Here is a 23742-nt window from a genome sequence, read left to right as displayed (position 1 = left end):
GAAAATATCTTGACTACTTGCGTTACTAACATTGAAAGATCTTTATATTTAATTTATGGGTTTGATGATAGAAAGTACTGCTTGTTTAATGGGTACTATACTTAAATTAACAAAGTAGATATTAATAAATATCAGCGGTGGTTTTTTTGTCTTTTAATGCAATTTTAGTTAACTCCATAAATAAAAATTCTCCTCGAGAAGCTTGTAGCCGCTCAGCTGGTCACAAAATTTTCCTCCGTTTTGTATAACCCTGTGTTTATTTCCGTGTTCGCAAGAGTCTGCCTCTGGTTCCTATCCTGGGCCATTAGAGATCCTCACATCTTAGTCAAGATCCATTTCAGTATTGTCCTCTTACCTGCGGATAGATCTTCATACATATCTTCAAGTTCTCACGGCGGCGAATATGGAGATGTCTTCTGGGATGTTGATCCGAGTACTTCGGTAGAAATCGAAAGACGTTTCGGAGGTGCTTGCTGCCTCCATCATGAGGTACATCGACTGTTTTCTACAACAATACACTCACAACTTCCCAGGAGACGGTCATATTCATTACCACGCGGAGGAGAAATCCATTTTTCATGACAAAGGAGACTGGTCGAGATATTGAACTGTGCTTGGATTTCGAATGTTGGATTTTAAAACTGATCTTGTTGTTTGTGTACTCGAATGGTTTTTAAAAGCATTTCCATTTTAACCGTTTGTTGTATAACCACAAGTTTTCCCTTTATTAAAATGTGTAAATTATTTGACTCGATCGTGTTTCAAGGATAGTTGCACGCGTCGTTCATTTGTTTCCCCGAGTGCTGCACTCGGCGGTCGTCAAGTGACACACTCAGCATCAAACTCCGACCACCATACCGTTATTCAGTCCGTATGGGTACTTCAAAAGTAACCATGCTTCTGGAAAAACGACACAACTCCACCAAAAATTTGGTACTGTATCTAGTATTATTGTTACCAATAAAACTAAGAATGACGATGTTAATGGTCGCTTGTTCTAATCTGGTATTTGCTTGTGTTGGCCAGCACAGGTAAACGGGGAATTCAGAGTTCTGCCTCATTCCTCATCCTGGGTCTGTTTTCATCACTGTTATGAACGCCCTGGGGCTTACAGAAACATTACCGCTTACCTGGCTACAATGCCGTTTGCTGTGTAACGCTCCATGGTCTCAGGATAAAAAAGCATATTATGGATTAAATAAAAGGCAAACCCACCTGTGCCATTAACTAATGAATAGTTCTGGGAGTTAGTGACTGCTGACCTTTAAATTTTATACAATACCCAAATCTATCTTTGCCAAATTTCTGAAAACAGGGTTTATTTGTAATTTGTACACGGCATGAAATATAAATCTAATTAATGTGTACTGCTTCACATTCGGGAGGTCGACGAAACACTGTCAGATTTAGAGGAAATGTACTGTCGAATGAGGGATGATTATTAACGGTTACATGGGAATGACATGCATAGGGCTGGTCGTAGCCTATTTTACGTTGGTGTTTCAGTGTTTTTAATCGTCTGAAGCACCAAGGTATAGTGGATGATCGTAACTCGTACCATCTGCGTTCCAAGTTCATGACATCAAGTACAAACTCAGTGATGCAATTATTTTTTTATTTTATAGTTCGGCTAGTCAGGAATTTTTTTAACCTCGAATGCTTATTACCATATTTGGCGTCAGACAATTCTAAGCCAGTTCATTTTATCGCGTTTTTTAAATTGAAACTCTGATTCACGCCCGGGTCTCACAAACGGTATTTTCATTCGAGATTCCCTGACCGAAATTGTGCATTCATCTACACCAGTGGTATTCAACCTGGGGTACGCGAAGACATCTTAGGGGGTACGTGAAATTAATTTTTTTTTATGATAAACACTGAATAATCAGGGCCACATTTAGGGTTAGCCACAGGAGAACCGGACGTAAGGACATTCGATTTGGGAGCGCCATTTCTCTCTCTCTTTCCTTTATGCGATTCTTATCTGGGCGGCTAGTTTCATTTTATTCCACATAGAGCTTTGGAACCTGACTGAACACTATTGGGCGGGATTTAAACATATAAATTTGCTTTGCTAAAATACCTTTGTCTGGTTGAATGATCGTTCACCTCTGCTTAGGCATGTGAACGTGAGGCCAGCAGTCAAGCTAGTCGGTTTTGGCTCTCTGGAGGTGTTACACCACGGATTTATTTATTTATTTATTTAAAATACCTTTGTTCCTTTATTAATTTTTATATGATAGGCAATAATATATTTGTTATTTAATAGCTTGATTCTCCTTTCTCTCATTTAAAACTTATTATTTAATACGTTGTTTTGGATTTAATTTATTTAATTTATTTTAGATATAAATTATATACTATGCATAACTTGAATTATACACCAACAACTTTGGGGGTGCAAAGTTGAAGAGAAATTTTATCTAAAGGTACGCGAACAAAAAAGGTTTAATACGACTGATATACAGTATTCATGCTACATGTTCCGTGAAATGTAACTGAATGCTGAACATTTGGATGATTTGAAGGAATCGTGCCCTTAGCCGAAACACGTGGATTGGTTTGCTGGACTTTGAAACGCAACGGTGCAATTGGAAAGACATATATAATGGTATAATGATTGTAACAACACCATTGTCATTCTGTTTCCATTGTCGTGACTTAGAATCCATGTTAAGCTTTAGATTACGTAAATTGAGGTGGCTTTTGTGTGGCGTTCTTTGGAATTACCAGCTGTGTAGCTAATAGCAGACGGGGAATAATTTTAATGGTGAAATGTTTGTTATACGTCACATTGTATATAAATCTGAAAACTTTGATTTGTATGGAGAATGAATCTGTGATAAACGCTGCTGAACCGCGTCACAATACGTGACGCTTTGTGGTATGCGTTGATAAAAGTGGCCCTTGAGTGATGTTAAGTACATTTGAAATCGTCACACTATTTCCATGCAGTCGTTATATTTTCCTTTCTTTACAATTTGATATTATTTTTCTTTTTATGTCTGTGTCTTGTATTTCCTTCAATATTTTGCATCACATCTTCTTCCCATTATTTGATATTTGTGCCTATATATCTCAATCCAGAATTTGTCTTCATGTATCAGTTTTATTATTTTCTGATGCTATTGTAAGGGTGGTTTTGAAAATCCGTCAATTATTATCTTTTAATCCGCGATCTAATTTGACTTTTGTCTGCGACTGTCGGTATTTCTGTCCCAGCTCTTTGTTTTAATCTGAACTTCTTTATTCCTTTCTTGTATTTATTTCTGAGCTGTGTTCGCGCCTCTTTCATTAAATTTTCTTTAATTTTCGCTTTTCTTTGTCAGACTTATTTTTCTTATTTCGTCTTCATTTATATCACTAATTATTTTCTGTTTTTTTCTCTATTCTTCCTTACCTTGTTTCTCTCTATCTTCTTTCACTCTCACATAGTAGCACTAAATGGAACAAATTACATGCTAATACTACGGTATATGTCAATTGATTTTTTGTTCTTATTTACAATTAAGCTTGTTTGTTTTAGAAATAAATCCTCATAGTTGTTTTGTACTGTGGAAATGAAACCCTTATTTACAATCTTTCCCTGTATATCAGTTGTCATAACACCAAGAGAGAAATTCTTAAGATGCCTTATCACCTTGTCATGTACTTACTATTTCTAGAGCTAATGAATGTAATGCCAGACGAAAAAGTCGTTATCAGATTCCCCAATAATTGATCTTTGTATTATTGCGTACATTCACTGCTATCGTGTTATCAGTACAATTATATCTTTAAAAGAGAAAATTTAAAGTTGAAAAGGTTCATGTGAAAGACATTAATTAAATTTAGCAGGCTCTGTAGACTACCTGAAATACAATTACAAACGCTTTTAGCCCCTCTTTCCCCTCTTAGTTTCAACATCGTGTAAAAATTTGCATTCATTGCTTAAAACGTGTATTTAATATTGCCCTGAAAGAAGGGTTCGGTCTATAACACAACATGTAGAAGCAATTGACCAAAGTGGCACATTTATTATCCACACCCAGATTTCGAAAGTGACTGTCGAGTTCTTGAAAGTGTCACATGCCGAAATTTACATTCAAGCGCGTTTGCTCTGTGGGAGACTGTAATGGTGGCATCAGGCAGTATAATCTACTACAACGAGACTACGTACGTAACAACGCCTCCCCTAGACCTGGATATTTTATCCTCAGCGATCTGTCATAACAATACAGTTAGGCAGGCAAAATATGTTTCTCCTTTACTAATATTGCAACATTTTGAAGCGAACTCTGGCTTAGCGATGTTAAACCTTGGAGTTCAGACAGGGTTACCAATCGGAATAGAAGTATCGTAGGTTGTTCACGAATAAGAACTAAAAAATATGGGGTGAAAGAACCTGACTCGAAACAGACAGTTCTGCTTAAATATAAAAATGCGCAAGAGAGGGAATAATTTGATTTCATAACATATTTAAATTACTAGAAATGTTTATTAGGCCGTTCTAGCATGTGTCTCTATTATGTTACAGTTTCGATACTCAGCAGTGAATTGGATGCTAAATGCTTAGTGAAGTACAGTACTTAACGCGAGAGCTGTACCCCAATCCATAAATGCTGCGAGGCTTCAGGAACAAGACGCGGGCTTAGATGGGGACACAATTTGGGGCAGGGAAAGCAGGGAGGGATGAGCAATCAAAGTATTTGGCTTTCTGTGGATCTCAGAAACAAATGCTCGTTAAAGCACGAAACTGTGGATCGGTTGACTGACATGTTATGTTGTAACTGGTAGTCCATTCGGTATTAGGGAAGTGTTCAAGTTCAAAACCAGATAGGGGCATTTTATAAACAATACAATGTTGCATGATTTTGCATGTGAAGTTTATAGGAACCAGGCGCGTAGCATCTAAGACTGGTTGTTCATTCCAGGTTGTGTAAAAGCCCATCGTTTGGTTAGAAAATTATTACGGGACACGCACACTGATGCGGTAGTACCATAAGCCCGTCTCTCTTTTTTGATAAGGAAATTTTGCACCTTGCAGATATAAAAGCCTGCTTATTTAAAACATACCGTCTGTGGTTGGCGTCATTTTTTAATATCAGGTCAGTTGCTAAAATCCTAATTACGGCCACAGTGAAGTAATTCTCTCTGCTCATTCAATGTGACCATAATGAATTTCTCTTGCCTTTTGTTAAACTTCGCAACATTGAATTCAATTGTTACTTCATCTTAAACTTCTAAACCAACTATTATTGTACGTACAACCGAGACTAACTTCAGATAAAAGCGACACAACGAATTTCACACAAAGGAAGGAAATGGCTGTCGTGTTTTAGCGTAAAGACATAATTTTAGATGGTGACTTAATGTTTTGGTCGATTTAATAGGACTAAAGTAAACTCTTCAGTGTTATATGTCGCAGGGAGAGGTTATTTGCTCTATTCATTTGGCCTGTGTAAGTATCATGGGGTGTAAATAAAACGCCTGGATCCACTTAACAATGTAGCCATTACCTTTAAACAACTGTTTGTGTTCTTCTGTGCTAGGGAATAGTTTTTCTTGGTGGTAAACGTTGTCATTTGTCTAAATCTGTGATACGTAAACAAAGAAAATTCGTAGGATGACCCAAAGATGAAGAATAAGAGACCTGTAATACGTAGATACCAGCTGTATCAGAAATAACGTTCAAGAAGTTCAGTGTATACTTTACAGTGAAGTGTGAAATTTGTCTTATGTTTCAATTTTATACAGACCTGAGTTATTGTGAAAAACTGGTTTACTCTTTCAAGAACCAATGCTGTTGGCCGTGCGGTCTTACAATTATCTTTGTTTCGGAGGAAAATCTCTATGGTGTCTTCAGGGAGCCAAAACTCAGAAGACCCCACAAGCTACACCGTTAAGACGTAAAGAGGGCATGGAGACAAATCTAGTTAATCTTTTGCATTATCAGGATATTACATGACCGGTTTCAAAGAATTAGACTACAATAGTGTGAATTAATAACACCATAGTGAAAAGTGTATTTTTGGATAAAGGATGCACGTTTCACATATTAACCAGGCTTTATCTCTAAATAGGGGTTGAGCTACAAGTATGTGCTCTCTGTAGTTTTAGATGAATAACTCTTCTAAGTTTGATAGAGGTGAACTCAGTGAAACACGACGTAGCAACACGTAGAAGGAAATACGTCACGTCCTTTTCTCTTTACCCAGAGCCTGGTAAAACGTTAAATCTGATGCTTTTTGAAATACGGCATTACCTGCTTTGTATGATTTGAGGTTTTCACAGCGGTAAGTATGAAGATTTCTGTCTTCTGGGTTGTTGCGCTGTGTAGTCTGGTAGCTGTTAACCAACGTTTCAGAGGTCATACTGCCTCCGTCATCAGGGCGATGAGTATGAAGATTTCTGTCTTCTGGTTTGTTGCGCTGTGTAGTCTGGTAGATATTCACCAACGTTTCAGAGGTCATACTGCCTCCGTCATCAGGGCGATGATATCGCCCTGATGCTACACGGCGCAACAACTCAGAAGACAGAAATCATCATTACCTGCTTTTTTACTATCACACACACATTTGTATGTGAACTCGAAATTGAATTGTTGCATAAGAAATATTATTTCCGTTCCAACATCAATTATTACTTTTTATTCACTTAAAAACAAAGAACCTCACACGTTTGTGAATCAGAGGGACGCCTTAATTGGGTTTTCTTCCAACTATAAATTTGGTTCCCTTACTCCGTTTCATCGCGCCATCTCTTCTCCATTCTGTGTGATCCGTTTCCGTTCGTTTTGTTCTAGAAGCGGCAGTGCTCATTTGGGTACAAAAATATATTCCCTCATTCCACTCACACGTCCCATAAAAAGTGCTCGGGTCACATTCTCAATGAATACCAGTTTTTTTCCAATGAGTTTGATACAATGTATTATATTTTTTATTAGTTCGCATTGAATATCAGTGAATAATAGAGTTTAACAGTCATACATACTTTTACGTACAAAACCCTGTTGACGTCATGAGTGCACCTATCAATAACTCAGTTTCGATCAACGCTTTTACTCTTGTATTATGAATTATTAGGTACGATTTAGACGTCATTTGAACGCAGGGATAGACATTATGGTCATTTGGAAACAGAGAAAAATATTACATAAAATCCATCTACCAATTTAATGCTTAGTGACTGAAAACTGTCATAACTGTTTTTGTAATTGTACTATCAGCCGGGACAGATTAGTAAAATGATTACATGGAGCTTCACCTCCTCTCCCCCAATGTTTTAAATATGTTGCAAGAATGAGGGAAATTGGAAATTCATACGAAATTTTGTTCACAAGACCTCAAAGACACAGACCTAGGCGTAAGTGGAATGATGACAAACTTAAAGATGGCTGTCTTATGATGATGGACGCAGGAAGCATATCTGAAACGTCGGTAAATTTCTACAAGTCTACACGGCGTAATAATCAAGAAAACACCACATTCATTCTCGCCACCGTGAGAACCTGAAATGTCATGGTGATAAAACTTGTTTAAATGTAACGTGGAGGAACATGATAAGTTGTGTACTGAATTGAAATGGGTCAAAGTGTGGTCGAATGGCGGAATGGATTTTTGGTTGGAAGCCTTTTACACACCATCATGACACAACTTCCCTGATTAGTAGTTAGCTGAAGTATAAGTTTAACTCTTTAAACTAGAGAGAGAGAGTTAGGAAGGATAGCAAAGATAAAATTGGTGGTGAGAAGTGTGAGACATTATTTCTTTTTTTGGGGGGGGGGAGGATAAAGAGCATCTTACAGTTAGAAGGTTAGAAGGTTCTGAGGCACTGCCCACTCGTCTTTCTGGTGAGAATATAGTAATAATTTTAAACCTAAATTAGTTGGAATAATATTTAAGAATTCAGCCCATATCGCAAAGAAAACACAGCACATTACCATTACAAAGATCATTTGGTTAACGCTGTTTAAGGAAATAATCGTTGTTTACAGGGAGAATCATATAAACGCATATTTACAAAATGCAGCGTTTCTGGTAATTGAAGCAGTTGGTGTGTATAGTAACCGCTTAGGTTTAAAGGGTTAATCCCGAAAGAGTTTGTGACGCGGTTATATGTAACCACGGAGGTCACTCACCCTGAACGTTTGTTTAAAGAACGAAACATGATTCCATTTTCGTATAGTAGTACGACTATACAGGTGAATTATATGTAGGCCTGTTAGTACCACAGGAGCGTAGTAATCTGCTGCTTGCAATTTTTACTTTGTGACGCCATGAGTATGCACTGATGCGTGTGTAAGCGGAAATGAAAATTCTTTGGGGTCATTGGCTGACTCGTTTTGTTTCAAACACTTGGTAAAATGAATAAAAGGAGTTTTCGATAACAGTAAATTTTTTAAAAAAGGGAGTTAAAAGAGAATATAATTCATATTTAAAAATAAAACATTTTAGTGTAATATTTCCTTAGGCAAAAGACTGAAATGAAATAGAGAACATGACATGTGTTAGATGTAAATTGCTGTGAAGTTTTTAAACACTTTTGAACGCTAAAATTTCTTGGAACATTGTTTCGTACTTTTCAACTGACAACAAAAGAAAATTAACTTCCCTGTAGGAATAAGGCACGCCTTTTTTTTAGGATACTCAATTTATGCACTGTTTTAAGTTCATTTGAATAGTTCTGGATACACTATGCAATGAAAAAACGACAAGGACTTAAATTTAATTAAATAAAATTAAATTACATTAAATTAAATGATTTTATTTTCTTAGGTTGCATAGCGTTGTAATATAATTCACTTTGTTCGGAAACAAGTATGACACTACAGTTACCACGGTTGCATTGGATAAAATCCCGTTATGTTTCAACCTTTATAAGGCCAAGGTATGTCATCCAAGTTGTATAGCAATCTCTCTGATAAATTGTTAAATACGATCAGGAAGTCTGGGCAATGATGTGCTGTGTTGTAAATGTACCTAGCTTTTAAACAAATTTTAAATGTTTAAAATGCATTATAGGCAAAAACTACAAAACTTATAAACAACATCCAATTCTGATGTCTTGAACTTATTAAAACATAATTTCATTTGTAAAACTTTTAGTGAAATGACGCTCATTGACAGAAAGTGGGCGCTTATATTGTTTGGTCTGTTATGAACAGAAACGCGTTTGTTCCTTCTAATATAATACCAGCTGATGAGTAATAAATGCTGTTGGTTATTTCAGTTAGTTATAGTCAGTATCAGAAGCAGTTTACTTTAACGTAAGCCCTTATATCGACTTGCGTGGTTACACAGAACAGCACAGAGTATCTGTAACACCCTGTTATTAGGACAAGAACAGGGAATAGAGGAATCAAGAGGATTAAGTACAGAAGTAGCAAGAAGATAAGAAAGGTGGGATAGAAAAAGTGTGAGCAGTAGGGAGTGGTTGGTAAAGATATCTAGAAGTCAGCGAGTCAAACTGATCTATCTCCATGTTCTGTCATGTGTTTAGAACACAGTTACCATTGTGAATGCAGAATAGGACTTGTTGCTGTATTTATTCATTCTGCGTTGACTGAATAACGTGATTGCAGACTGAAGAAAATCAGATATACAATAACAAAATGGAAAGAAATGCTTTGTTTTGTAGAACGAAAGATGATATGGTAAAGCAACAAATGTACTAAGAGTATTCTTTTTCTTGTTGCATGAACGAAAGGACACACGGTGTCAGTGCCGATTTAATTAATAATGGGTTTCACACATGTCACTTTGAATCATTATTTATATGCTCGTTTTGGGAGATGGTAACGAACGTTTAGGTTCCATAAAATGGGAAGAATTTATTGAAGAGCTGGGCCACTATCAGCTTCTCAAGGATGACCGTGCTTCAGGGATTTAGATACATCTGAACCTCGTATACTAGTCAGAGTTTGCTTCTTGGTGGTGGTGGACTTTTCGTTGTGGGAACAAAAAGGATGGTCAGTAGGATTATCCGATCAGCGTCCATACTACAGAATGAAGAGACGAGATGACTGGCTACTGCAGTGGAGCCATCTTGTAGTACAGTCGGTTGGTTTCTCGTCTGTTGGAGGAGATGGGATTTTTAAAGCTTGCGGCGTCCCCTAATTCCAAAAATATTGTGTCTTGAGCTCGATATCCCATGGGTCTCCCCCCCCCCCCCCCGGGTTACTGCACTCATGTTTCCCTTGTTCTGTGTCTGTTTTATTTAGAGGTTTGTGTCTTGGTACCCTTGAAGAACACACCGCCTGCTCTCTGTCTGTCGGATGCATGTAGATACATCGTCTTAACTATAAATAACACACTGTAGTCTACTTAAGAGTCTGTGTACGTCGTTAGTAGTAGAGACCTGCGTTCTACTTCCGTTACCCTAGTGTAATTTATCCTTTTTCCATTCACGATTATGTGATTTGTAAAGATTTGAATGACATGAATGAGTACGTAGTCCCGCTGACTAAAAATAAATGCAAGTTTTAAACAGGTGGCATTACAAATGTGGTTTATTATTTACCGTGTCAATTCATAGTGAAGCTTGGACATAGATCGCTTTATGATGCTACGCTAAAATACCTATTATAGTCTCCTAGCAACGAGACAATTGATTAAGAGTGGGAAGTATTAAAGAGATTAAAGGACGAAATATATGTGGGGGAAAATTATTCAAAAGAATAAATTGGGGTTATAATTATTAAACATTATAACTGTAAAATATTACATTACTTTGTTCGTAGATTTTATTTTTACTGAGTGTTTGAAATTTTTACTTTTTTCCTCCCTAAAATGTCCTACAAAGTGCACTAAAGGGATTTGTGGTTTCAGAAGTTAATTCGAACTGAAACAGGCCGGAGGACCTAATCCGTAAAAGCTGAAGAAAAATAATTATTTTATTTAGTTAGCCTGTTTAGTCCCTGATACCAGAGCCATTTAATATTTCCTGTCTTATTAAGACATCTCCAGTTGTCCTCCGAATATTTACTATTATATCCGAAAATGTTACTGAATTATTTAGGACCATACACGATACATAACGAAGCTGACAGATACCTTTATCATTTCGTGATGCGTCTCCAAAAATAAAACAGTTCCCTTTACTCTGCCCACTGTTTTCTGTCTTCATTGACAGTCGGAGTGTTCAGTTTCGATGGGCTGACGTTTTTCCGTGCCTGGAGAATTATATTGAAAGAGGTCGGACTACATTCATGTCTTCCTGACACGTGGCGTACCGTTGTGGTACAGTGACACAAACCTCATTGAAAGTGCTGGGAAGAAGGCTGAAATATGATTCCTATACTGCTGTCACTCACGTCCAAATGGAGAAGAGAAGTTGGCAGGTTAAAAGTAATATCCCCTCCTCTTTCATCTCTTTAGTAAATTCAGTCATCTTAGAATGTGTGTGTGGGGAGAGGGGGGTGTAGGCCTGGATGTCACATTGTATAGTGTGCGTCGTTAACCGGAACAAAAATAAATGTAATTGTTGTGAACACACGCACGCCAATACTGAAAAAAAATCAGGTCATTGGATCAACTGAGTTGAGAGGATTTTCTGCTCTGGGGACTATTCTAATTGTAGTATTCGTGGCTAAACGCTGGGATATGGATTGCCTTTATGGAGATCACGACTGTTTCTCTCCATATCCTTTCAAGTTCATCATTAAATTAATTCTGGTAGCCTATATTCTACGCTGAGCAATTTAGGCAGTTGAAGAATTGTCGTTGAATGGACTAAGCCTTAACATTGGTACTCTCGCTAAAAATATAACCGGTTATGTATTAAAATAGGAAGTCTGTGGATGTCTGGCTAGAATAAAGTTACTAAAACTAATGAACTCTGTAAAAACGTATGTAGTCTTCCATCTCTGTGGATGAAGAATGAAACGTAGCACAAGTTTGCGTTGACAGTACAGAATCTGAAATATTTTTTCTTCTTTTGACAGGTAAGCATCTGCTCTCGTGTTTCCAAGAATACTTGTGGCAAGGTAAATTGCCTTCCGATGTATTATTTCTTTATGTTACATCGTTTCTCCTTATGACAAAACACAGTATTAGTATTATGTGACAAGAGTTCTGGAGACCAATAGACGCACGTGACATGATGATGATGATGATAATAATAATAATGACATTTGTTATTTCTGAAGAATAATCATGTAACAAGGGGAAGAACGAAACATGCGAAAATCGATGCTTGGGAATTTCTAGGCGAACTGTACTGCAGACAGAGGGCGGTACCCAATCTTGTGAGCCCGAACTAATGACGTCTTGTTTTGAGATACAAGGTTACTGGTATAGGGTGTATCCAAATACTATACGTAAAAGATTATTTCTTAAACTGACTGTTGCGATGTTGCAGGGCCGGTTAAGTCGATAGAAAAATTTCTTCCTTTTATAGAACCGGACAGTTCATTACAGCATGTACAAAAGCTTAGTATTGATCCATATTTTAAACAATTTCAATCCAGTTTACCCGATTAAACCCCATTTTTCTAGATCCGTTTTAATATTTTCCTCCCCTTTGTATCTTGTGTTCGAAATGTCTTCATGCTTTCGTAAATGTCATTGAAATTCAAACTTTGGCTTGTAACTGAGTATCTTTTGACCTCTGTGTTGTATAGTGTTTGTAAAGTTTAAGCTAACGTGTGAGGTAAAAATTCTTTGATTTTCTTTGATGTGCAGTGCACATTCGAAAGTTATTTACATCTGGAGTTCTTTGGTTGTGAGTAACAGCTTAGAAGATTTTTAATGTAACTGTTAACATTTATAAAACCAAACCTCAACTGGCATTAAACCAATTTAATATTCATTTTGGTACTAGCATTTCGTCCTTGCCGTTTATAATAGTTGTACCGCCATGACTCGGTCGTCAGAACCTCTTTACACTTGTAGTACTTATAAGTGGCACTGTAATTAAGTTATGGGCCTTCAAGGGATACGTTTTGCCATCACGCTCTCAAAATTAATAATTCAGCTTTGAGTCGAATTTGTATTGACTCAGTATGACGTTATTTAAATGCTTATTTAACGACACAATTAGTAGCTACGACAAATGAATGTGTCGAATGATAGAATGAGTTATGAATAATGAATTGGAAAGGATGTGGAATGAAGCGGTCGTGGCCTAATTTAAGGTACTGTCACGTAATTTTCCTGGGGAGACTAAGGGAAACCACAAAAACCTACTAGGATAACCAACCTCTGGTCCAAGATTTGAATCCATGACCTCCCGAATACGATGTCCGGCTTTGTAATATGTGCTCTTCGTGTAACATGGATGTGATTTATACTCTGGGGATGTGATAAGTCTGACTTACTGGATGCTTGGGCGAAGATGAGATAAACAGAAGTTTAGTTTTACGCCTTCAAGCAAAGAGGCCAGTTGGAAGGCCTAGTAATAGATGGAACAACAGTCTGCAATGGATTTAAAAATTTTGTGTGGGGGTGTGGACTGGTTTAATGTAGATCACGAGAGAGTTCAGTTTTGTGCTTTTATAAATACGGTAATGAATCTTTTATTTACAAATTAGTGGGGGGATATTTGACCAGGTAAGTGACTGCAATGTAACCGAGAAATTTCCTGCACAGTCGAGTTGGTTTGTTGTGTATTCTCGTTAATTAAGATTGAGGAGTGGAATACTTCAGGCCAGCATATCGCGTGCTGAGGTCTAGCTTGGTTTAGGAGTACGTTCAGGATGTGACGCCTCCACCCTTGTGGGTGCCATTAATCTAAGACTGGAACTAATATATTATAGGGCATATGGCGCAAAGACAAAAGTAACGCTAGGGTGAAGGATATGTTAAGGCGAGTCAGTGAGTCTTTATTTTCAGATAGTTAGAAAGGAGTTTCCGTCAGTGTCTGGTGAGAGGTTACTGTTGACCGTAACACTCTGGGTGGTCCAGCACGCAAGGACTTGAAAATACTGCACCACCCACGTTCTTTGTTTGAAACATTTAGTTGCAAACACTGTGTATAAGGTGTCTACAAAAGTATATACCTTATTGTAGCATTAGTTACACTTACTATTCAAATAGAGTCTCTTTTGGACTGTGTTCACTTAAAATTGCTGTCTCAACTGTTTAGATTATTAGAGCCGAATGGTAAAATGTGAATGATGTGTTGGAAATGGTATGGAAGGCAGCGTTTAATGTCTAATGTATTTTCCGGAACTAATTTGGGGAAGGTTACGAATACCCTGGGCTTAATTTTCAAATGTGGATCTCCTTAGTATTGATCAGATATGGAATTACAATATTGCTTATAAATCATTATGATATTATAGTCTTCTCTTTTTTAAAAGATCACTGACAATGCTTACAATGGACTTCCGCTTAACTGACGTAAACAGATTCGGGTTTTGGTTCTATCAACGGAAAAGCTGATTAATCTTGACGTTTTTCCTCTCAGTCATTCTTATAAAACGAAGAGTGTATAATATTAAACAATAAACAGCAATGACTACAAATCCCACAAAATGAACTGCATTGATGGCCGTCTGAAGCAGTATTAAATATATTTAATAAGAACTATTTCATTGTGTCTGGAATTTGGGGACTCCCAGAAAAATTTTCTTCTTCTTCTTATTCTATGGCTCTCCGGTCCGTATTCGGTCCATGGCCTCCTCAATTCCGTTCTTCCATTCGGCCCTCTGTTAGGTCCGTCTGTCCGAGGCTTTGATTGAGGTTTCGAAACATCTTCCTTTTTACGGTGCAAGGTTGTTAGCCTTGCGACCAACCCCCAACCTGGAGGACCAGGGTACCTGTCTTAGTGTGACCTCTCTCCCTCGACCAATCTGGCTAGGGAGGCCCTACCAGTAGCTTTGCTACCGCCAGCATAACACTTGGGGTCGCTGAGGTACTCAAGCCCCACCACCACGACAAGGTGCAGGTGCCATTAAGTGAGGCTCCCAGAAAATAATTTGGTAAAACTAGAGAGCCACATTTTAAGGGAAAGTCTCGAAACTCATTTACGTAACTTCAAATTTTATAACAAGGATTCACAATCCAGAACAAGGCCTTTCCTCAGATGTTTCTTATGTACTGCCTAACTTTATTTTGCTAGGAAAATAGGTCTAGGCGTACTTTCACTACGCGTGCCAAACATTCATGTTGAGGTCGTGTATGTCCAACCACGTGCTTTTTTTCTAAGAAGTCACTCGATGGATTAAAGTTTGTACTGTTTCTTTACGGTGTAAGTTATGGCACGGTTTCGATTTTGATCCGTATCGATCCTTTGACCCGTTTTACATAAATTAAACTTCGTTATTTTTTAAAGGACTGACGTTACAAAATATCGGCTGTCATGAAGCTCTATAACTTTTGTTTGAAACATTTGTGATGCTGTGTATGTTTATCAAAACAAAGAGGAAAATAAATTAACTATGTACATAGTGTTACACACCAATCTGCATCTGATATAATTGAGCATCAATGGTAGTGATTTGTACAGAATCAGAAATAACGAGTTTGGGAACTATTCATACGTTACTAACGCACACACAGTTCTGCGTTTGATGACTGTCATTTCAGCAAGTGTTTGAGGCCGTAAAAAGTCTTATAAATAATGGTTCTACCAGTATTGTAGACCTATATGAATTACATTCAGTGACAGATCTCTTATGGTGATATTTATACTGTTTTATTTAATTTAACTTTGAATTTTGTTTTTGGAATTGTTGCATAATATAACACCGGCCTGACACTTATTTATTAGTTTTATTGTTTGAACATTTCCTGTTGTCAGCTGCATGGTTCTGAACTGAATGTAATTTATTGACAATGAAAGGGTTTCTGATACACGTAGGTTTTGTCCTAATTATGTGTTACCCTAGTAAAATCTTGGGGTATCAGACGCGTCAAATGGTTGAAAAAAGAAACCGACGTTTCAGGGACAGAGATGGTCTGTGAAACGTCGGTTTCTTTTTTAAACTATTTGACGCTGCTGATCTTCCGAGAAGATTTTATTGAGTTACGAGAACGTTTTAAATCATATATGTATTACCCTTCTATGAATCAAGTTTTGAGTGCTTATTTTATTTGTATATTCATTTTATTTTATTTTTTTATTTTTTTTGCAATTATTTGAAAAACACATCAGAATGCGCTGGCTTATAGATTAAATCCTATGATAACTGTGTGACTTGTCTTAGTTCACAGTTCGTAACAGCGACAAATATGAACCAGGCAGGCAGTGCGTGTCGTATAAAAAGAAATTCAGTTCATGCTGGACTTGGTATTGGTATCAAGATAGGAAATTTGAATACAGGAATAGAACACCTAATGAAACGAGCGATATGGTCATATATTAGGGCGATATCTTTATATTCGCCGCCACCAGTTTGAGAGATGCTTACTGTCGCCATCACCAGGGTAATTGAGGCAGCAACACCCGTGAAACGTCGGTAGATTTCTACCAGACTACATGGCGCAACAACCAAGAAGACAGCCATCTTCATATTCACCGCCTCAAGAAACTGAAGTCTCACTAATTTCATGTTCCATCGACCTCGTAAAATAATCTCGCGATTCAATGGTGGTTCGCACACCACTGATTCACAAGCATGGTGTGTGACGCGGTGCGTTCATAAAGCGCATGGCTCTACTCTTTCCCTTGAATTGAGGCTAGCATTGTGAACAGCGTTCGTGTTTGTTATCTGGGTATTAGTGAGGCATTTTAAAGCACACACGTTTGTACGTTATTTGAGTGGTGGAATTTACATACAGTCGCTCGCAATTAGGGACAAGGGAAAATGGGCTTTAATGAAAAGGAAGAAAAGTATCAGAAGGATGCTTCGTGAAAGTTTTGAACGAGGTACTGAATAACTTAACGGAGGGATTGGAATTTCTGGAATGCGGTGGGCCAGAAACTTTGTTACTGCTGACTTTATTACACACAGTTTATCATGCGCTTCAAGGATATGTACCCTTTAATAAAGGGAAGACCTCATTAAAGTGTCCATCTTCAGTGTGTTTTACTTACTGTAGTCAGCAGAGGCTGCTTTATAGGCAGTTTGTTACAAACGGTTGTTAACCTGGATGTGTCACAGTTATATTTCCTCATGTACTCTCAAAATAACTGTGTAGGTCTTAGGAATGATTTCCAACCAGCGCAGTGGACATTCTTGAGCCATAGTATGTATTTATAGTAGTGTCCATGCAGAAAAGCGAAACTAGTTCGTCGTCTTCTTTCGTCTTCACCAGAATACAAAGCATAATATTAATAAAACAGCTGACATGCCTTTAAAAACATGCCAATAACTATAATGATACTTATACATACAAGTAATACTCATGATACAAGAAGATTATTAAGATCTGGATACTCCTGCTGCTATCAAATAATCATCTTTTATCTTATCGTCTGACGTGTAAAAACCAAATTGTTTATCGAGTTTTCGAACAACGATAACGATGTCCCTGACTAGACTTTCTTTGTAGCTATTTAAAACAATGGCTTTCTTTATGCAAAGCGGCATGTGAGTACTTCTGTAACGAAAAAACTTACATGTTCCTTAGTAGCGGAACAGCGGGTGACGAAAGGAGCTAATGTCCACGCCCAGTCAGGATATGTCGCTAAATTGAAAGAGACGTCGAATTTTTTCAGTGTGAAGGAGACTGTAAACTGCGAACGAAGCTAGAGGGCTAGTCGTGTTACGTGTGAACATTGTGTTTGTGATATATTGTGTGAATGTCGTGTTTTATTTGAAACAAATTGTTTGTTTTCAGTTTTAGATAAAACTTTTTGGATGAAAACATTGTAAATGAACGTCTCATATGCCAGGTTCTACATTGGCAGACCAGATAGCTGGTATATAAAGTATTCTGTTACTTCAAGCGTGAAAAGAAGTCGACATGTAAGATTTGAGGTTTTAACAGCGGTGAGTATGAAGATTTCTGTCTTCCGGGATATTGCGCTGTGTAGTCTGGTCGATGTTTTTACCAACGTTTCAGAAGTCATCCTGATAACGGAGGCAGTATGACCTCTGAAACGTTCGTAAACATCGACCAGACTACACAGCGCAACAACCCAGAAGACAGAAATCTTCAGACGTTCTCATGTCAGTTCACAAGAAGCGTGCGATATAAGTACTGAAAGTGTACAAAAACTTGTTAGCCAGGGCATGGTGGCCATTTGTATCTCTCTGCTCGTCACAGGCCTTCCTAATTCCGCCTTTTAACCTACAATTAGCGTTCCGTACTCTTTGTTAGCAAAAAATTAATTCCGCCGCCATCGACAATTACGGTTTAAAAATATTCTGGTGATGTTCTTATGGACACAATGAGACAAAAGTGGGGGCTGGTTATGTATTTTTGTCAGCATTTTGATCCATGTCGTTCGTCTTTGTCTCTTCGTCCTCAACTCGCTCGCGTTTGTTGGTTTATTTTGAACTCCGAACTGTACGTGCCAATAACACTCAAAAGGCTTTTGTTTGAAATTTGCTGGCGTCGATTGAATTAACTCAAGAGTCTGGTGCCGGCTTGAAGGGTTGGTTACAGAGGAGCGTGGACGTACCGCTGCGGCTATAGAGTGAAGAGAGACACCAACTGTCATTAAGAATCAAAATCCATAAATTTTACTAAAGAACCCCGCCCCTAGAAACACAAACCATCCCACCTACCTCTTTTATCGCCAGAACAAGTAAAAAGAGATGTATGAGGGGGTGTTAAAATTAGTGAGTTTAGCCAGAATCAATATTACATGTTAATTCTATATGCAGTTTTCGCTTTGTCTTTACCTCTTTGTCATCATGAATTTTCTGAAATATATTTTCAACGTGTTTATATGTCTTCGTGATAAAATAGGGACTTAAGAATTTAAAATACAGTATAATTACCCTTTTCCCAAAATTATGCAAAGCTTAAAGAATTTTAAATTATTGAAACATGAGGTATGATAAGTGTTGTCGTTTCAGGTGTATAATCTTTGTATCGTAGTCCTCAATTAATGTCTTTTCTCCAAAATGCGGACAAAACCATAATATATAGCTGTTCTGAATAAATTAAGGGAAGAGACCACGCCCCCCTCCCCGCGTTCATTTACTACTCCCGTGGTCTCTTCGCTTCAATTTTTCAAAACAGTTTTATATTATGATTTTGTCCTACACTGTGACGCAGAGACATTAACTGAGGAGGACGATGCAGAGTTTATACCTAACAAATTTGATAATTAAATAGTGTAATGTAAACGTGTGTAGTGGATTTAGATGGCTCATGATTGAGTCCAGTTTCTGACTTTAATGAACATGGTAACGAAACTTGGAGTTCCATAAAAGACGGGGACATTCTTAACTAGCTGAGCAACTATTATATTCTTAAGACAGATTCTGCTCCTTGAAGTTCGTTTATCATAGGTAATAAAAAATATAAATTGTAACGTAGAAGACCACAATGCAGATTCACAGAACACTTACTACTACAATTAATATCATTATATGCCTAATTATAACATATTCTGAGCCAGATTCAGATCAGGTATGTGGCTTCCGAAAATTCATAGTTTATAATTCTGTATTTTAGACGATGGTCAAAGTAAATACGGGATCAAGTTATATATTACACCTACTTCTATTTGTATATCTCCATGACAACGAATAGTTATTAACAAGATCTATTTGAAGAGAAGTCTACTAGTGTCAAACATTGACATGGAATAAGAAAGATTTTTCTTAAGTTACATGTATGGAGCACAGCGCTATACGGAAGCGAAACATGGTCAGTGGGAAAGCCAGAAAGAAGGAGGATAGAAGCATTTGAAATGTTTAAAATTAAGTGGACTGATAAAGTACGAAATGAGCTGGTCTTAGACAGGATAGGCGAAGGAAAAATCTTACGAGAAGAAGAGATAGGATGGTGGGACACATTCTGAGGCACCCAGGATTGGCTAATTTGGTAATGGAAGGAACAGCTGAAGGGAAGCATTGTAGGGGGAGACAAAGATTGGAATATGTGACGCAGATTTTGAGGATGTGAGCTGTAAAAAATATGTGGAAATGAAGAGATTGGTGCAAGATAGGCGAAAATGGAGGACCGCATCAAATCAGTCGGAAGACTGATGACAAACAAACAAACATTTGAAGGTCTTTGATACTCCAAAAGTGTTCTTGACGCCACATAAAATTTGTCATTGTTGAGTAAAATATATGTTCCAACAGTGACGACAGTTTCTATTGTAACGCAACAGTGGCAATGGTCGTGCGGATTGGCTACCTCCTAGGAAAAATGCAACAGACAGACACGAACGTGATAATAAAGTATTTTCACTCACGCTAGACCGTGAACACCTCAAACTTTGCAGGTCTACTTCTCTAGCTCTAACAACTGAGAAAGGGCGAGACGTCTTTCTTTTATTGATCTTCCAAACATGAAATCCGTGTCAGAAGTGCCAGTGTTTTTAAATGAGATGCAAAGTCTAACGAGAGTTTACGAACTTCTGAGATGTTTAGCGCTAACTAAGGTGAGTTTTAAGCACGGTGAATCGGAAAGGTTGGAGGAGTTTGCGGTAATGCCCTGTTTCAACATTCTACCACGACATTTTCCTGCTAAGATTTATAAATAGTCTCGAAAAACTTCATTAAGACTTGCCGGTATGTCGACGAATATTAGAAAGAACCTGGATGAACACGACCCTGCGAGATCTCTCGTAACTTATGGATTGTTTAATGAAATTTCTGATTTAGGAATGTGTTCAATGTTACGGGTTAATAGATTCAGATGCAATCATTGTCTTAGCAAGGCATATTTACGGGTTTGACTGGCAACTAATTTAATATCTTAAAAATCACTCCCGCATTTGTCTCAGAATTTGTTTCACCCCCGACAAGTTTCGTGTTCTGGAACATGAATTCTACTTTATTTAACATCAGATTATACTAATTTTATTTTCCGTCCTTACACAAGCTTATAGATTGTTAAAATTACATAAAATTATAACATTTCAACATTTTTGATATTGTTACATTTTAAAATGACGACATGTTTCGATGTTCAATTCCATCATCGTCAGGTCTATCAATCAAAATTAAAATTAAAACTGTTGTATCTGCTGCTCTGCGTATACTGATTTTGTTTCTACCCGTTTAGATTTTATTTGTTTAATCTCCAGGCTTCTTCCATTTAATTTTGGAGGCTGCGCCTGGGTGCCTTATATCTGCAAAATCAATTTTATTTTTCATATCGTGATCCTGGCTACTGACATAGGAAATGGAATAATTTTATTCTAATTTTAAATTTATTTTAAAGAATTTCTCAAATATATCGTAATACAAGCAAAAGAAATGTAATCACAAAATATAAAGTATTATAACATACCGGGTTGTGTGTGAGGTGCTTGTCCGATGTTACGGAATGGCAGACAGCAACTAAGTATTTGTTTCTATTAGCGTGTTCCAGAAAAAGTAAATACGTGGTACGATTTCCAGTGTTTCCTACGGTATTTTCAAGAACATGCCTTCTGAATGGTTTGTCTGTGATAAATATTTAAGGGAAGTTTTTATTTTCACTTTTTCTATAAAATACCAGAAATGTTGTTAAAACATTTAATTCGGTGTTAAGTACTCGTGTATACGTCCATTAGTGCTTAGCGTCATAATCCAGTGTATACCACCTGCCAGAAATCACTGTGGCGACACTTGTCACAATATTGCTGGTTAGCTGAAACAGCAATTCAGGGGACGAACGAGAAGGCGACAAACGACGATGTGAAACGTAGTTCCCACCATATAAAACCGCATGTTATCCATGTTCATATCTTCAAAATCGCAAAGTTTTCTCTTTGTAAACTATTAGTTTACAAAATTTGAATACACGGGGCTATATAATGTGCCTTTTAAGCCAGAAATCTGAAATTTGTCACGGAGATGGACCACAAACATATCTACAGGATTTGTATGAAGCATTTTAATTTATCTGTAGATGTACGAAGTGGTAATGGTCGGAATTCTGAAGTTATTTTCGAGAATGATCGGGTAGTTTGTGTAACTTTTCTGTAGTGTAGCATCTGCTGTGGTGTTGATGTATTCTTGGCTTCAATATCACTGTCAGTCGACGACAGAATACGAAACAGACAATCACCATTCCACAGATAGCAGCAGCAAGAAAACAACACGTCATTACCATGCTGCAAAGAATTGTGTTAAAGATTTTGGTATATTATTTTGTTGTATTTTATCCAGTGTTTTACCACCGACGGAATTAAATATCTAATACCCATAACTGTCACTTGAAACGTAGACGTGCAGTAGCTTCTGTACAATTTAGAAACCTGTTGATGTTAATTTTTGGTCGAAACATATAGTTAAATAATAACTAATACTTAAAGATAGTGAAATGTGTACGTAAAAGTGACAGAGATGATAAAGTCAAGAATAATGTGGGCATAACTGTTGATTTATTAAGTCTTCTAACTTGTTCATATATATTAAAAGCTTTATAAGTTCAACATAGGAGATAAAAAATTTGAAAATTTCCCAATTGATGAAGGATTAGGAGTTACTGCAGGTCGCGTATTGAAAGAACAGATGGCTGACCACTGGCATAAAAGTCGCGTGCGATCGTTTGACTCATCGTCTTGGACCCTGCACGTTGCATGCGATTACAGTCAGAAATCAGAATATAACTTCACAGCAGCATGTAGTAGACTAGTCACACGCACTAAGCAAAGGATTAATGCGCGAGCCTAATTAAAGATCTGAACTCGTGTTTCGGAAAAGGACTGGCGTATTTGATACGGCGCTATGAGTGTGGTCTTCGAATTATACTTCAATATTACAGGTAGTCAGTTCTGATGGGCAACGGATAACATGAAAAATTATCAAAGGATCTGATAATGGAAATGAATTAAGCATTGCCTGTACCTGACATCACGAGACATGAGAAGGTGACGTGTTTTGATGGGTTGCGTGTTGTAACGTAAGGTAACTAGCGAAGCGATTGAAACTCGACCAGTTATTGCACACTGTTCTGAACCGTATGGTCTTCCTGAAACGATACGGACTATATACAGGGTGAGTCAGAAGTATGTTTACAAACTTCGTGTGCGTGTTCCAGGTTCAAAAATAAGAAAAAATGTTCCTATGAACATGGGGTCGCAAATGTTTCATTTTCGAAATAGTCAAAAATAAGTTTCAGTGAATTTACTTTATATCAAAGTGAATCCAGCTTCCAGCAAAGATTTTCAATTAACGTTTGGGCAGGAATTGTTGGCGACATGCTTATTGGTCCACACATGCTTCCATCGCGTCTAAGAGGACCTTCATATCGGCGATTCTTAAGAAGACACTTGCCACGTCTCCTTCAAGATGTACCACTGAATACAAGAAGAAAAATGTAGTTTATACACGACAGAGCCCCAGCACACTTATCCCATCGCGTCAGATATCATCTCAATGAACAGTACCCTCAGCGATGGATTGAGCGTGGTGGCCCAGTAGCATGGCCACCGAGGTCACCGGACCTGACTCCATTGGACTTTTATCTGTGGGGTCACTTGAAGTCCGTCGTTTATGCAACACCTATAAATAATTATGACGACCTATGGGAACGTGTGCAGAAAGCATGCCAGATGATTCGGGGAAAACCTGGTGTGTACGAACGAATTCGTCAGTCTTGTGTACGTCGTGCTCGTGTATGAGTGGAGAATGGAGGAACAGCCTTTGAGAATCTGTTATAAAGAAACATCCCTGTCCTTATACTTGTCAATAAAAGCATACATTGAAAATTATTTTTGGCTATTATTTCGAAAATGAAAAATTTGCGACCCCAAGTT

General features: G+C 37.6%; 1 protein-coding gene and 1 long non-coding RNA gene across 7 annotated transcripts in view; one reads left to right on the top strand and one right to left on the bottom strand.

Annotated features, from left to right (window-relative positions):
• LOC110839727 (kin of IRRE-like protein 2) overlaps positions 1–23742 on the top strand; it is a 577271-nt gene that overhangs the window by 212460 nt on the left and 341069 nt on the right. The gene's annotated exons all lie outside the window — the stretch shown is intronic.
• Positions 20885–21342, bottom strand: LOC147873027 (uncharacterized). The gene is made up of 2 exons (XR_015536497.1): positions 21288–21342; positions 20885–21126 (listed from the first exon to the last, which is right to left on the bottom strand). It is a non-coding gene; the product is annotated as an uncharacterized LOC147873027 (long non-coding RNA).

Source organism: Zootermopsis nevadensis, unplaced genomic scaffold (assembly GCF_977971745.1).
Source record: "Zootermopsis nevadensis isolate Lab colony 2312 unplaced genomic scaffold, Znev_1.0 Znev_ptg000022l, whole genome shotgun sequence".
NCBI classification, from domain to species: domain Eukaryota; kingdom Metazoa; phylum Arthropoda; class Insecta; order Blattodea; family Termopsidae; genus Zootermopsis; species Zootermopsis nevadensis.
This window is presented reverse-complemented; position numbering and strand designations above follow the sequence as displayed.